Source organism: Miscanthus floridulus, chromosome 1, assembly GCF_019320115.1.
Source record: "Miscanthus floridulus cultivar M001 chromosome 1, ASM1932011v1, whole genome shotgun sequence".
Classification (NCBI taxonomy): domain Eukaryota; kingdom Viridiplantae; phylum Streptophyta; class Magnoliopsida; order Poales; family Poaceae; genus Miscanthus; species Miscanthus floridulus.
Genome location: NC_089580.1, coordinates 3674185 through 3681013, shown reverse-complemented (window position 1 = coordinate 3681013; position 6829 = coordinate 3674185).

Here is a 6829-nt window from a genome sequence, read left to right as displayed (position 1 = left end):
CTATGACCCGCCTGTCATAGCCACCACCACCTCTGCCTGCATTGGTGGGGTCCTGACTAGTTATGTCACGCGTGCCACGGTCGGTGCCACGAGCACAGTCGGTAGCCCTATCCGTCCCATCATTGGCAGCGGTATCGCCGCCATCGCTAGCTGTTCCATGACCTCCAAAAGCGTCCCTCGAGCCCCCATGTCCGCCCACCCCACCGAGGGCACGGTCACCACCATGGGTGGTGCCTGACCGGCCAACAACGTAGTCACACTAGCAACACTCTCGCACAAAATGTGCGTGACGCCAGCCAACGACTGCCGCCTCGCTTGAAGGGCGACGCTCTTCTTTAGCGCCCGCGCCAAAGGATTATGCTGCCTCTCGACGCTGCAAGAGACGAAAAGCATAAGTCATGATGAAATCTAACCAAAACAGGGAAAAATAGAGGAGCTGATGACACATCTCAGTGCCATTGGGCAGCAGATACGTTTGGGGGGCGAACCCCCTGACCTCTGCTCCACCTCATCGGGGCAAGGCTGTTTCAAGCCCGCCCACTGCTCCTAGGTAGAGGGGCTCACTCCCCTTGGATCTTGGGGCACGACGGTGGAGCCACCCGCCTCCATTGGCACCTTAGGCGCGATGGCAGAGCCACCTGCCTTTGTTGGCTCCTAGGTAGGCCGATGGTATGTCCCATCTCTGCTAGCTCCCTGGATGTGCCCTACCCTCCGTGGAATGGGAAGGGTCCCGACTCCTGCAAGGATAAACCGATACCTGTCAGCACATCCTCGTTCTCCAAGTCATCCCACTCGATGTCGTTGACTACCTGATTGTCGTCTCCATTATCATCATCATCGTTGCTATCGGTGTCCATCATCATCGTCATCATCGCTCCCACGCTTGTAGCTTCCGCTGCTTCTTCTTCCTCTGGTCCTCCTTCACCTTTCCTAGCCGCTCGCCCTCGGCGCGATTTGCTACCCTCACGGATGAATCCCTCGGCAATGGCGCTAGATGATCCATGAAGATGAGGTCCCTGGGCTGGTCCCACCCCTCTCAAAGTTAGTATCAAGAGGTCAGGATATCTACTAAAGAGAAGGCATGAGAAGGGTAAACCTACAAAGACAATGTGGCCTGGTTCTGACCACATTAGAGGATGTCCTGGCACTGGATAGACAAAATTGAGGGGGCACCCGCGTCGTCCTATGAGAGCTCCATTGCCTCCTTGATGCGTTGCGTGATCTCGGAGTTGGGAAGCGCCACCTCGGTGAGCGCTGTTCCATTGAACGATGCCTCGGGCACCGTCGCATACAGCGGGAGCATGCGTGTCATTCATGGCGCCAACCTCCTTGCGTGGTAGGCCCCGATGGTGGCGATGTGGTCCCGGATCTTCTTCTTGTCCTTCTCCAGGACGCCCCACTTCCTCCATGACTCCGGGGCCTCTTTGATCAGGCGCTCGGTGAACTTCGGCAGAGAGGCGGCAGCTGCATTCTTGAGGTAGAACCACTGCGAATGCCACCCCATGTTGGACATTGATAGCTGCATCGACGGGTACTCGCCGCCCTGATTGTTCTAGAGGTGGATGCCGGTGCACCCCATCGGCATGTGTAGTTCCTGCCTGTCGCTCTTCTCCATCTTCTTCTGGAGGGTGACGGCGAAGAAGTACCTCCACAAATCAAAGTGGGGGTTGATCCCCATGAACCCCTCGCATAGGGCGACGAACGCCGCCATGTGCTGGATCCCATTGGGATTGAGATGCAGCACTTCGATCTTGTGGTAGTGCAGCCCCCCCCCCCCCCGAAGAAATCTATGGAAGTGGACGAACGACACCACGTAGCCATCGGCCAACGACGGCACGTCCTCCTCGCCGGGCAGCAGCCACTCCTTGGCCACGGTCCGTGCACGGAGAAGACCATGATGGATGAGGCCCTCCATGCACTAGAAAGTGATGTCAGAGCGACACCACAGACCCATTGGGGACGAGGGCAGGTGGATGCGAGCTTGACGGCGATGGGGATGCGGAGACAGGGGACCTATGTGATTGGCGGTGGCAGTCATGGCTGTGGAGGCAAGGATGCAAGGTATGGAATCCGAGGGGCAAACCCTTTGGTTTTATAGGGGCGATAGATGCGAGGAAACCAATCGCCTACCTAGATGTCCACGCCTGCCATGATCTACCATAATGTTCTGCCATGGGACGTGCACACTCAATCTCTATCCGTTCCCTCGGAAATCCCATCGAACGTTTTGCCTCTTCGGACGAGACATGATTTGTCACAAGTAAGAGGAATATGGATCTAAAAGCGCTTCTACGGCCTGGCTAGGCTCAGGAGTTCACAAGTCGACCCATCAACAGGTTCGACAACCACTCTAGGCACCTTTAGGATGAAAGGTGGAAAGGGATGGGCCCCACTAGCGGCCAGTACCTAGGCGCACGAGCGCCGTGGGTATCCTGACCCACGATCGAGTCTCAGCTAGTTACGATCTATGGTTTTTCTTTGAAGAAAGGTACTTAGCCCTCGGGATTGGTCGAATAGACCCAAGAACTATATGGATTGACCGCTGAGAATCTAAGGTCAATCGCCAAGCTGACCCAAGCCGAACCCCCATGAACAGGATGCCGGGGCCCCCACTTAGACTAGCCCATTAATAGCTCACCCGGTGCCATGATTTGTCCTTAGAAGAAAATTGTGGCATGGCTTGGCCCCTCCATTTTTATTAGAAAAAACGCTTAAGGGAAGACAATCGCAAAGACGAACCGATCCTCGATCGGGCCCCTGCTACAAAGGGGGCTCAAGGAAAGGGAATCATTGCCCAAGGTCATGCTATGGGCAACAAAAGAAGGCCAAGGCCTTCAGAGTCCTATCGTTCCAACAAGCCTCCGAAGGAGTATTATACTCCGTCAAGGACCAATACTTGGGTACCCGAAGAGGAGGAGCTAATAACCATCAACATTGATACATTCGAGCTATCAAAAGCGTGACTATAGCTCCAACCGACCCCTAGGTGCACAAGCTCTGCCTCGCCCGACCTCTGAGGCTACGGGGTCTGCCTAGCCCAACCTCTGAGGGATGGTTCCGCCTCACTCGACCCTTGGGTCTGTGCTCCACCTCGCCTAGCCTCTTAGAGATGACTCCATCTTGCCCGACCCCAGGCTATGGGTTCTGCCTCGCCTAAACTCTAGGGGTTGGTTCTGCCATGCCTGGCCTCTAGGGGGGACTCCGCCTCGTGTGACTCCAAGGCTGTGGGCTCTGCCTTGCCTGACCCTTAGGTCTGCGCTCCGCCTCGCCTGACCCTTGGGTCTATGATCCACCTCACCTGACCCCAAGGCTATGGGCTCTGCCTCGCCCGACCTCTGAAGGCTGGTTCCACCTCGTACTGGCCCTTATGTGAGGACTCCGCTTCACTCGACCCTGAGGCCATGGGCTTCACCTCGCCCAACCCTTGGGTCTGTGCTCCGCCTCGCCCGACCTCTAGGGGAGGACTCTACCTCACCTAACCCCAAGGTCATAGGCTCCACCTCGCTTGACCCTTAGGTCTGTGCTCTACCTCGCCCAACCTCTAGGGGTGGGCTCTGCCTTGCCCAACACCGACTCTACGGCCTACACCTCACCTGACCTCTAAGGGCTAGTTCTGCGTCACCCGGCCTCTAGGGGAGGACTCCGTCTCGCTCGGCCCCAAGGCTATGGGTTCCACCTTGCTTGACCTCTAGGGGCTGGTTCCGCCTCGCTCGGTGTTGGGGACCAATACGAGGGTACCCGAAGAGGAGGAGCTAATGACCATCAAAACTGATTCGTCTGTGCGATCAAGAGCTTGACTACGCCGCTTGTCGGGCTCCACCTCGTCCGGCCACTGAGGCCATGGGCCCTGCCTCATTTGATCCCCAAGGGTTGGCTCCACCTCGGTGGCGCTACAGCCACGGGCCCTGCCTCGCCCGACCCCCGAGGGGCTGGCTCTGCCTCGGCTGGCTCCTAAGGCCAGGCTCCGCCTCACCCGACGTCTGAGGGCTGGCCCCACCTTGCTCGACGTTTGAGGGCTAGCCCCACCTCACCCAACGTCTAAGGGTTGGCTTTGCCTCACCTGATGTCTAAGGGCTGGCTCCGTCTTGCCCGATGTCTGAGGGCTGGCTCCACCTCACCCGACATCAGAGGCCCGACGCCTATGACGACATTACCACAATACCAACCTAGGAATCAGGCGAAGTAGATAAGGCAAGATGCTCAAGTCAACCATAATACCAAGGACCGTACGCTGCACACCTGCTGGAGAGTACCGCCAGGCCATGCCAAAAGGATGCTTTGCAACCTTCCAGGCATGTCAGAGCCCAAACAGTGTTGTAGGCACCGTCATTTGCCTTACAGTGTTGTAGGCACCGTCATTTGCCCTCGGGCACATATCCTTACAGAAGCTCATGACAACCACTACAGTCCAGAAGGAAACTCGCATGACCCTAAATAAGGGATGTGCGGTCACTGTGCTGCCTACTCCCTGTATGGCTGCCGATCAGCACCCTGGTCCGTGACAACCCGCTAATAATGCTAGGATATGGCATCGTCAGCGAACAGACACCAGCGTGGCCCTATGAGGGTCAGCAGACATCCACCCAGTGTGGGGTTGTCCCTGTCATCGCCTGCCATGTCAGCAGGGCCCGCACAGAGGAAAAGGAAGACCCGACGTCCTTGAAGGACTTCCTTTGTCTCTTGTTTTCCTCTTTTTCCCCATCTGCAATCCATGCTCTCCCTTGGCCTATAAAAGGGAAAGTAGGGCACCCCACTAAAGGATCGATTCACCACATCACACATCACACTACATCGCAGTAGAACCACTAGCATCGAACCTCAAGCACATAGCTAAGCAGTGCCCTAGCTCTCGGCACCTAGTCGATCTTTCCATCAGAGACTTAGGACATGTCCCTCTCTTGCCTATTTATAACCCCTACTACGAACTTTTTAGTGCTGATAACATGAGTAGCAGCCATGAACTGGACGTAGGAACATTCTGCCTGATCCAGTATAAACCTTGTGTCTTTTTAGCACACCATCCGGGCTAGACGCGCAATAACACAAATTTACTCATTGGTGTCTACTCAAAACATCGACAGTTTTCACACTAGGTAGGGGCCTTTGCACGTTCCAACATTAACATCAGGCCATGGATGGCTAGTCACGACATCAGGTGGGTCCCGGGCACACATGTGCACTTTGGGGACTAGGACTTCATCATCACGGCGGAGGGAGAGCTAGTGCGGGCGCCCATTGTCGTTCAACCCTTCCACTCCACCGGCCACAACATGATCACTGAGATGCGCAAGGAGCTGTGACTGCATGCACTGGAGGCCCACGCCTCCGGAAGCGGCTAGCTCCTCGACTTCGACTATGAAAGTTTGGAGCATCAGCTCGGTGTCTTCCTGGGACCCCAAGCATCTCAGGACGACCTGCACCACCTAACCTTCTCATTCGTGAACGTCATGGCACAACTTACCGCAAGAGAGCCATTCTCCCTGAAATATCTCATCCGGAGCGCCCCAACAGTGGTCTCATTCGGTCTCTGCAACGCCCAGAGACCGTTGGCCACCTTATAGCGCAACGCATGATCCCGTCTCCCATGAACAACGAGTTCATGGGGGTGATCTAGCACATCGTAGAGTCTTTCCATGACCTCCTCGTAGAGGAGCCAAAGTCACCCTCTGGCTCTGACTCTAGCAGGAAAAGCCATCACCCCTCTCATGAATGCTTCATGACAGGTACCCCCGAGGGACACATCGAAAGCATACACGAGGAGGAGGCTACCCCGGTGAACGACCTTGACGATGAGACCGAGGGGGAGACAGTAGCCCCACCTTGCATGTGGGTGGAGCAACTGAAAGCACGACACCGAGAGATCGAGGAAGCGCGACTCCAGCTCGAGCAAGAATGCGTGGAGCTCAATCAGGAGATCGAGCGCCATGGAGACGGTGGGCGCACACACACCATGGCCCATGACATAAACCGAAGGATCACCACCGACAAAGAAGCCCTCCCTCGCTTCGCTCGGGCGAGCCAGAACATCGCCGCTGTGATGGCCTTGCTCCATGGTATTCTAGAGACCGTGAAGCCCGAGGATCGGCGGGCCCACCATGAGATTCACATGCTGCTCGAGCATGCAGTGGTACAGGAGGCCAAGAGCTCATTGTCTTAGCGATCTCGACACCAGCCAGCACACACCCTCGGAGTGCCTCGGTAGGGACACGTCGGTCCACCAGGAGCCATAAGGAGGTAGGCACCACACCGTGGTCCTGGTGCGTCAGCGTCTCGGCCACAACCGTGATGTACGCAACACCCTTGACACCCGCAGGCATACTTATGATGACTTGAGAGAGGGAGCTAGCCGTGGCTATCACCCTTGTCATGGCGGATGCTACGATAGAGATGAGGACTGAAGCCTGATACCTAGCCTGTCGGGGCCTCTGGCCTTCGGCCAACACATCCTCAACGCTGCCTTCCCGCCAAGGTACCGACCACCAACCAACATCCTGAAGTACTCTGAGTATTATCAGCTTGCCTGCCAAGCCGGTGGTGCGGTTAATGATGATTTCCTTATCCGCAACCTTCCATTATTCTTGGTCGACTTAGCACGAGCATGGTTGGAACACCTTCCGTCCAACAGAATCCAAAGTTGGACAGACCTGAAGGAGATCTTTGTGGGAAACTTCAAGGGCACATACAAGCACCTTGGAAACTCATGGGACCTCAAGAACTACTGATAGAAGGTCAGAGAAACCCTCTATGGGTACATCTGGTGCTTCTCCTGGTATTGCAACAAGCTACCTAACATCGTCGACGTCGACATTATAGGTGCTTTTCTGTCTGG